This window comes from Gasterosteus aculeatus, chromosome 5 (genome assembly GCF_964276395.1).
Source record: "Gasterosteus aculeatus chromosome 5, fGasAcu3.hap1.1, whole genome shotgun sequence".
Taxonomy (NCBI): Eukaryota; Metazoa; Chordata; class Actinopteri; order Perciformes; family Gasterosteidae; genus Gasterosteus; species Gasterosteus aculeatus.
Window position 1 is genome coordinate 5055642 of NC_135692.1, and position 9578 is coordinate 5065219.

General features: G+C 45.9%; 1 long non-coding RNA gene across 1 annotated transcript; it reads right to left on the minus strand.

The window, feature by feature from the left end:
* Positions 1-845: 845 nt before the first annotated feature.
* On the minus strand, positions 846-6259 carry LOC144408034 (uncharacterized). The gene is made up of 2 exons (XR_013467791.1): positions 2916-6259; positions 846-1914 (listed from the first exon to the last, which is right to left on the minus strand). It is a non-coding gene; the product is annotated as an uncharacterized LOC144408034 (long non-coding RNA).
* Positions 6260-9578: the final 3319 nt, after the last annotated feature.

Below are 9578 nucleotides of genomic sequence, written 5' to 3' on the forward strand. Positions count from 1 at the left end.
GCCAAATGAAAAAGTTTTGGCCCGGACGTTCAAATTACTTCATTATACTGTTTTTTTAATCCCTCCGCTGTTTAAGTCCCCAATGTACATGCTTCTCGGATGCTGTAAAAAAGGCTTTGTGTATTCAGTAATTGCTTAATAGTTATATAAAATGCCATTAACTGCTCTTGCTGGTTATGTTATATCCACTCCAGCTACCAAAGAGGGCGAGGCCTCTCACCCTACATCCCTCACTTCTCGGCTTTCCTGCCTCCATTTCCTTTTGTCATTCATACAAAGAATCTCCTCATATTCCTTTTTCCCCTTTTGTTTTTCATTGAATTCCTTTTCTTCAACATTTTTGCCTTTTCTTTCTTCCGTCCGCTCATGCGTCCCTTCTTCAATCAGTCACCGTCCACCGTGATAGCAGTCCGCCTCTTGACAGACGAGACATCTGCTGCTTTCTGGCCTGTCAATCAGCAGTGCACGGGTCAGTCCAAGTGCTCTTGAAGCCCCGCCACATGCCGATCCAAAACCAGCCCGCCTTGTATCCAATCACCCGTCACTCCAAGCCGCAGAAGAAGAAGAGGTCCGCGGCCTTCTCCTGTATGAGGTCATCACTGTGGTGCAGGCAATTTATGCCTTCCGCTACCGACTAGCTCCTCGCAGCATTCTTTTTCAGCTCCGTTTAAAGTAATTGGTATATCACTCCAGAGTAAACGTTGAGGGGCAAACCGCGGCTGGTCATTTCAGCTTCCCTGAGCATGCAAGGAGGATGGTGAGTACCAGCTGTTACGGACCCCTCGATAAGGTGACGGCTCGTTCAGCCGAGGGGTCAGCCACATAAAGAAACGCGATAGGCAGGAAGCGATGCAAAGTTCTTTTTATAGTTTTCCAACCTCCAGCCTCTCCGTTTTACACATTAATATATCACAATAGTAGCTCGAACACAAAACACTGGTCTCCTGGTGTTGAGGCCGGGGCCTGGCGCTCTCGCAGGTCTCCTCCTTCTCCCGGCGCTCAGTCGCTCTCCCCTCTATATGCTCAGCCTGAGCCATCACCGCAACCGCTCTCAGGTGCGCAGGGGCGGAGCCTGCACTCAGAAGGGCCAAACCAATTAATAATCACAAAAACAAACTCAGAAGGCTGTGGCCGTAACACTTCCCCCCCTAGAGGAAGAATCATTTTTTTTTTTTTTTTTCTTTTCCTCCTTCCTTAGAGGGAAAAAGAAAAACTGATTCTGCATGGGTTCATACAGAAAATCCTGTTCCTAAATTAATCCGCGAGACAACGCATCTGCAACTACGTTGTCAGAGCCTCTTTTATGACGGATCTCAAGATTGTACGGCTGAACCATTAAGGCCCAACGCATGAGTCGTTGATTTTGGTTATACATTTTGCTCAGAAAAACAAGTGGATTATGATCTGTATAAACAACGACAGGAGACGCACTAGCCCCCACGTAAACGTTAAACTGTTGTAATGCTAGCAACAGAGCTAAGGTCTCTTTTTCAATGGTTGAATAATTCAACTGATGACTGTTGAACTTAGCTGAGAAGTATGATACGGGGTGGCCTAGGTTGTCAGCACCCTCCTGGAGAAGGACAGCTCCCACTCCAACCGCGCTGGCGTCCACCTCCAGCTGGAACGGACGAGTCAGGTCTGGGGCGGACAGCACCGGTGCACTGCAAAGGAGAGATTTTGCCGACAGGAATGCCTGCTCGCATTCGTTAGTCCAAAGAAAACCCACTTTTGGACTACACAGTGTTGTTAACGGCGCAACAACAGTCGAGAAGTTCTTGCAAAAACAACGATAGTACCCCACCATTCCCAGGAACCTACGTAGTTCTCTCCTCGTAGTAGGTGTTGGGTAGTTGAGCACAGCAGCCACCTTTCCGTCCCGTGGTCGCACTTGACCATTTCCCACCTGCTTCCCTAGATACGTTACAGAAGCTTTTACAAATTCACATTTTTTAGATTTAACGTTAAGGAAGCAGCGGACAATCGGCCAAACACGTCATGCAACGTTAACGTGTGTTCCTCCCACGTAGACGAGTAAACGACGACATCGTCTAAATAAACAGTACAGTTAGGAACCCCCCCTAAGACTGTGGACATTAACCGCTGAAATGTTGCGGGCGCGTTTCGGAGACCGAAGGCCATACGCGTATACTGCAGAAAAGCGTCGGGGGTTACAAACGCAGAGATTTTAGAAGCCCGCTCGGTGAGGGGCACCTGCCAATAACCTTTCAATAGGTCCAATTTGGTGATGTAGTTTGCACCCCCAAGACTATCCACACAATCGTCCACACGTGGTAAGGGAAAGGCATCCGCCACGGTGACGGAATTGATCTTTCGGAAATCGGTACAAAAACGAAGGGACCCATCAGCCTTCGGCACCAGAATGCACGGCGAGCTCCAGGGGCTACTGCTCGGAACAGCGAACCCATTCTCTAGTAAATATTGCACCTCAGCTTTCATTGCCTCTCTCTTAGTTAATGGACAGCGGTAAGCATGTTGCTTGAAAGGTCCTGCACGGCCAACTTCGATGTCATGCTGGATGACATTAGTTCCGGGAGGTACGTCATTGAACAGATTTGGGAACTCCTTTATCAGGTCCATTACGTACCGTTGCTGTTCGCGAGATAAATAGGCCAGTCGAGAAGGGAGTGAAGTTAAGACTTCCGAATTTTTGAAACACCCCCCGTTTAAAACTTCCATAGAGACATGCAACCCATCATCCTCAGTGTCGGCAGGTAAAGCATAAGTTACCAATGAGACCTGCTCGGTGGGTACCTTAGCTACCGGATCGTCAGGGGTGGTCGCTTTCGGTTCAACACGACATAAATAGGGTTTCAACATATTTATGTGACATACACGTGTTTTTCGCCTCCGTTCTGGAGTGTACAAGATATAGTTAGTTTCATTCAACTTACCCTTGATCACGTACGGACCCGAAAAACGGGCCGAGAGAGTGGTCCCATGAATGGGGAACAACACGAGAACTTTATCTCCAGGCAGGAAACGACGCACCACCGCTTTTGTATCAAAGCGTTTCTTCATCTTCTTTTGCGACAATGAAAGCGCTTCCTTCGCCGTATTACAGGCGTCTCGCAAACGTTCCCGAGTACGTGAGACCAACTCGAGAACGTTTGTTTTCGCGGACAAACCTCTATCGAGAAACTCTTCCTTTAGCATTTTTAAAGGACCCCGGACATCATGCCCGAACACGAGCTCAGCCGGACTGAACCCGAGAGAGTCCTGTCTTGCCTCACGCACTGCAAATAAAACTAACGGGACCCCATCATCCCATTCCTTTCCAGTCTCGGTGCAATACTTGCGAAGTGCGGATTTTAACGTCTGATGCCACCGTTCTAAAGCTCCTTGCGACTCAGGGTGGTAGGCACTTGCGACGACATGAGCCACTCCAAGAGCCTTTAAGGACGTACGGAAAACGCGAGACATAAAGTTTGAACCCTGATCGGTTTGGACCGTTTTCGGCAACCCAAAGGTGGTAAAGAATTTTGTTAGTGCCTTAGTTACCGTCTTGGCCGTGATGTTACGTAACGGGATGGCTTCCGGAAAGCGTGTCGCGACGCACATGATTGTTAACAAGTATTGGCACCCGGACTTAGCACGAGGGAGTGGACCGACACAATCAACTAGCACGCGCTCGAATGGTTCGCCGACGGCAGGAATAGGACAGAGGGGAGCCGGCGGCACAACTTGATTAGGCTTCCCATTGACCTGACAGATGTGACAGGTTTTGCAGTATTGTGCAACATCAGTTTTTAAACCTGGCCAAAAGAAATGCTGGAGCACCCGGTTATAGGTTTTAGTGATACCGAGGTGTCCGGACCAAGGATGGTCATGGGCCAGTTCTAAGACCTGTGATCGAAACTTCGAGGGCACCACAATTTGATGCACCACATTCCAATCGTCTTGCTGCCCAGGATTTAGCGATCGACTCCAGTGACGCATTAGCACCTTATCGTGCCAGTAAAACTGGTGATTACGCAGCGATATTTTCCCCGTTTCAGCACTCGCCCGACATGGAGTTAAAGATAAATCTTCTCGCTGCGCTTCAATCAGAGTTTCGCGCGAAACAAGCAAATTAGTAATAAGATCAAAGCTCCTAGCTGACCCTGGAGTCGTTTTGGGCGGCTCTGGAGGATCAGCCAGCACGTCAGTTCCCAGAATCTTGGGAAACACAGAATCGCAGAGTATATTACTTTCCTGAAGGTCATGTTTTGCTTGGGCTCGTGTCACCACGGCGCTAAACACCCCTGGCAGGTTTCTAGCAAGCACATCCGCCTGAGAGTCGTTGTGCGGGACGTCGACCACTTGCACCACCGGCATGACTTTACCCCCAGCTATATCGTTACCCATGATAAAGTCAACGCCTCTCACAGGTAGCGAGGGACGCACTGCCACCTCAAAACATCCAGACGCCAACTCAGACGAAACGTGCACCCGATGCAACGGGACAGTCACAAAACCCATTTCAATACCCTGCACCACCGTGCTGGTATTACACGCGGAATCAACACCAAAATCCAGAACATCTGCTAATATGAAGGACTGAGACCCCCCTGTATCCCGGAGAATTCTTACCGGTTTTCGATCCTCGCCCCTCTCACCTACTGAAACAAAACCGCGGAATATGAACGGCTTGAAACAGCTGTCTGGGGTCGTAGGGGACACTGCAACCGCCGGAGACAAAGTTTTCACCAACACCGAGCCTCGCGGTTGAAAAGATGAAGAATCTTGTCGTTCTTGTTTACGTTTCAACGTACGACACTCAGCCATACTATGACCCATTTTGTGACAGTAACTGCATTCTCGATTAGATTTCGGACTGGGAGGACTCCATTTACTTCTCGAGTCGGAAAGATTTTCGTTCTCCTTCACGGCGGAACCCCCAGAATCAGACGGACGCTTATAAAACACCGTTTTGTGCATTAAAGCATACTCGTCAGCTAACACCGCAGCCTGCTGAACAGTGCTGACTTTTTGTTCGTTCAGATACAATGCAGTACGTTCAGGAACACAGTTCTTAAATTCTTCGATCAGCAACAGCTCTCGCAAAGAGTTATAGTCAGTTACCTTGCACGCCTTGGTCCAGCGATCGAATAAGATGCCTTTTTCCCGAGCGAATTCAACATACGTTTGCGACGTGCCCCTTTTCGAGGTACGGAACCGTTGTCGGTAATGCTCAGGAACAAGTTCGTATGCCCGTAAAATTGCAGCTTTCACGGCTTCATACTGTACGCTTTCCTCTAACGAGAGAGATGCACATACCTCCTGCGCCTTACCTGAGAGTTTACATTGCAACATTAGTGCCCAAACCGCGTTTGGCCATCCTAAAGCTAACGCCACTCGTTCAAAAGCTTGAAAATAAGCTTCCACTTCCTTTTCCCGGAAGGGTGGAACGATCGAGATGTTTTTAGCCACGTCAAAATGTGTTGAAAACGGCGCTACCGAATCACCACCAGTACCAACTGGTTCGTCAACGCCTCCCGACGGTGATGGACCAGGCGACGTAACGGGATCACCTTCGACCAGAGATGTTTTGACAGTAGATTTCTTTGGTACCTCGGGCGCAGCCTGTAACTCCAACTCCCGCAGTCGTACTTTGGTATCAGCATCAATTCGATACATTTCGATCTGACGCTTCAAGTCATCTTGCCTTGCCTGAGCTCGGTCCTGGGTCTCCAACTGCAGCCGTGCTAAACGTAGTTTTAGACGTGCATCTGAGCGACTCCCTGTTGATTCTGTGGAAAGAGAAAGAGGCTCAAATTTAGGCATCGAGTAGGCTAAACCTTCCTCCGCACCAACCCCCACCAAGGGAGTTACTGGACCACCACGCGATACGCGTAAAGGCGAAGTTCCCGCAGCAGCTGGTGCCTCCAACTCCGCCGCTACAGTGGGACTAGACTCCATGGCCGAAAAAACACCTTTATTAACCAAGCCAGCCACTAAACAATCTTTTAACTCTGCTTTTCTTAGTGTTCTAGAAAAAGGAATCCCATAATGTTGAGCAATAAGAGACAAATCACTTTTTCGACATGTCCCTAAAACTTCAACATTTGGTTGATCTATAAATCGGCTTAACTCAAACGTTGCCATTTTTAAACAACAATATGCAGAAATAATCAGGATAATCCAACATTCTCTGGGCCTACTTACCTAACCCATAAAGCTAACTTTTCCTCTCTAGTCTTCAGAGGGTACCGATTAAGAGATCGCTCTCTCCCCCGGAGTACCTCCAAAAATAACAAACTAACATAAGAAAGGCAAAATAATAAACAGTAAACCGTTGTCAGGACTGGCGCTAAGCACAGCCCCGCTGGCTTACTCTGTCTAACCAGAGAACGTGGATCACCCGAATTAAATTAGATCACTCGAATTCCTTAGCTACTATCCGGACACAGATATCCCGGACGAGCCCCCATTTATGTTACGGACCCCTCGATAAGGTGACGGCTCGTTCAGCCGAGGGGTCAGCCACATAAAGAAACGCGATAGGCAGGAAGCGATGCAAAGTTCTTTTTATAGTTTTCCAACCTCCAGCCTCTCCGTTTTACACATTAATATATCACAATAGTAGCTCGAACACAAAACACTGGTCTCCTGGTGTTGAGGCCGGGGCCTGGCGCTCTCGCAGGTCTCCTCCTTCTCCCGGCGCTCAGTCGCTCTCCCCTCTATATGCTCAGCCTGAGCCATCACCGCAACCGCTCTCAGGTGCGCAGGGGCGGAGCCTGCACTCAGAAGGGCCAAACCAATTAATAATCACAAAAACAAACTCAGAAGGCTGTGGCCGTAACACCAGCGTATGGTGTAAGAGTTCACAATGTATTTTACATCACTTATCCGACTTGCCGGTTAATATTAGCTCTGGTGAAGATTACTTCCAATGGCTATTTTCCTGAAAAAGGATATCTCTTTACTTTGGTGTCAAATGCTGCCAGCTCATAGCAGAGAGCACGTTGAAGGCATTATTCTCCCTGCCGTATTGTTTCCACTTCTAATCAGCCACACAAATGACGTTAATGAAAAATAATTTTAATCCAATTCTTGCTCTCTTCTCTCCAATGTTCTAATTTCCCCTTTTTAGGTCTCACTATGGTGGTATTGGCAAAGAGGCATCCGTCTCTCTCCAACAACACTGCTGCTGGATTTGCGGGACCACCGTCAGAGTGATTTCTCAAAACAGACAGTTTAGTGGATACAGATTATTATTATTATTATTATTATTATCAAGCTATTTATCAAGCTTGTATTGCCTACTGTTATCCCGTATCAATGAACAGTCATCCATGTTTATCCCACATGTTCTACCCGTGTTTGTGAAATCATCCATCTACAGCGTATATGTAGAAGTATTTTCCTTCTCCACTATTTCTTCCATAACTATAGAGGATTTGGATTAAGCAAAATGTGAAGGTCGACACACAACAAGTGTGTGTGTGTGTGTGTGTGTGTCCATACCACATGCTGTTCTACGCTGCGTATCCCATCTTCACAGCAGGATGATCTGCTGGCTCTAATTCTCTTCCATTAATCATTGGGCTAATTTGTTTTCACAGCGCTGCGCTGACAGCCAAAGGTTCTTGTTACGGCACAGAGGCTCAAGGTGAGTGTGTGTACATGTGTGTGCATAATCAAGTTCAAATTCAAGTTGCCATGGATATCACATGGTTTGCAATTGAGAACAAATGTTCAGTTAGGATTCTCGCGGCATCGACAGGACTCAAGTCACATGACCTAAAGTCACTGTTTTATGTACTAAAGACTTTAAATGATGACTCCAATGACTTAAGTGGATCAACATTTTAGGTACAGTATCATTAGAAAGAGTCTATTCAAATCATTTTTGTAAACTTCCACTGGCTGACCCAAAGCCACACTTTGCTTAGTGTGACTTTGAGTCACTATATCTACATGATGAGTGGATTCCCATATTCCTTGCCGACCTCCTCCGGGTAACCATGGAATCACGTTTCTTAAGCTGTAATGTATAAAGGGGGACTTGAGGGAGCAGAAGCAGCAGCTCATTCTGACCATTAAAGATCAACACAAACACACCGGATCAACGGTACGATTGACTGATCAAATGATATGGGGCCTCATTTCCACCTCGCCAATGATCATTTCGACTTCACACTGAGTGAAGTTACGTTTCTTTGTTTTCCTCTCAGTGTTTGCCATGATTTCGCAATCGATGAATATTAATTTGTGGGCGTTCCACAGACTATATATGGGCAACTATGGGCGAATTTGAATACATTTGCTGAAATTACATTTTTATTAGAAAAGCTGAAATTAATTTGAAATGGCTGAAAATACAGAAATGGGAGAAGCTGAAAGGAATTTCAATAAATTTGCTGAAAAATCAGTAATGAAAACAGCTGAAATGAATATTAAAACATTGCATAAGAAAAGCTGAAATTATTTTAAAGAACTGGAAATACAGAAATGGGAGGAGCTAAATTCCAATAGATTTTCTAAAAAATACATAAGTTACAGGAGCTTAAATCAATTAAAAAAAATACAGAAATAAAAGCTTGGATGAATAAAAAGAGGTTTTAAATTGTTTGTAGTAATATCAGTAGTAGTATTAGAAGTACTAGCAGTAGAGGTAGTAATAGTAGGTTTGGTGTCAATAGCAGTAAAAACAGCTGTAATACTAATACTATTAGCCATAGTAGTATTTGTAGTAACATTAGTAGTATACCTATATAAATACTGGTAGTACTTTTTATGATAGTTGTAAGAGTAGTACTACTTGAAATACTAGCAGTAGTGTTAGTTATGGTAGTAGAAATATTAGTTTTAGTAGTACTACTAGAAGTACAAGTAATATTCATAGTGGTTGTAGTAGTATTTGAAAGAGCAATACGTATTTCAACGAAACCGCTTCGTTCTTAGCTTCATGGTTAATGTACAGATAATCATTTAGGCTTTCATTTTGATATGATGGAATTGGGTGAGGGGGGTTGGGAGACAGAATGTTTGTTATTCAAGCTAAGAAGTTTTTAATTAATAGGCCTCATCACAAACATTACAGTAAGAATTCCCTCCATGGGGATTTTATTTTGAAATTATTGGATTGGGTGGGTGGAGGGGAGGCTAGATAGAGGGAGGGAGGGGTGTTGAGGAAGAGATAGAGAGAGGAGGAGAAATAGACAGACTGACTGAGTGAGTGATTAACAGTGAGAAGAGGTCAGGGTGGAGGGGGGGGGGGGGGGAGTGTCTTCATCATGTTGGTCTGTTGACAGAAAGCATAGCTGCGTTATGTGACTCCACTAATCAGGTAATAGGAGCAGCTGTGAGTCACAGACAGAGACACTGCAGCGTGTGTGTGAGTATCCACGGCAACGGCGCACCTGGGCTCATTAACGAGCTGCTGAACAGGGCAAAGACAGGACAGCGAGTTACACAGAATCCACACCTCAAAGAAGTGTCCTCTAACGCAAAACTTAACAGCTATAAATAATAAGACGTTTTTGCGAGACCGAACGCATGGATGTGATTTTTATGTCTGTTCGGTAATAAATACGGCTCCTGTCGCAGTTTACAAAACGTGTACCTTCTGG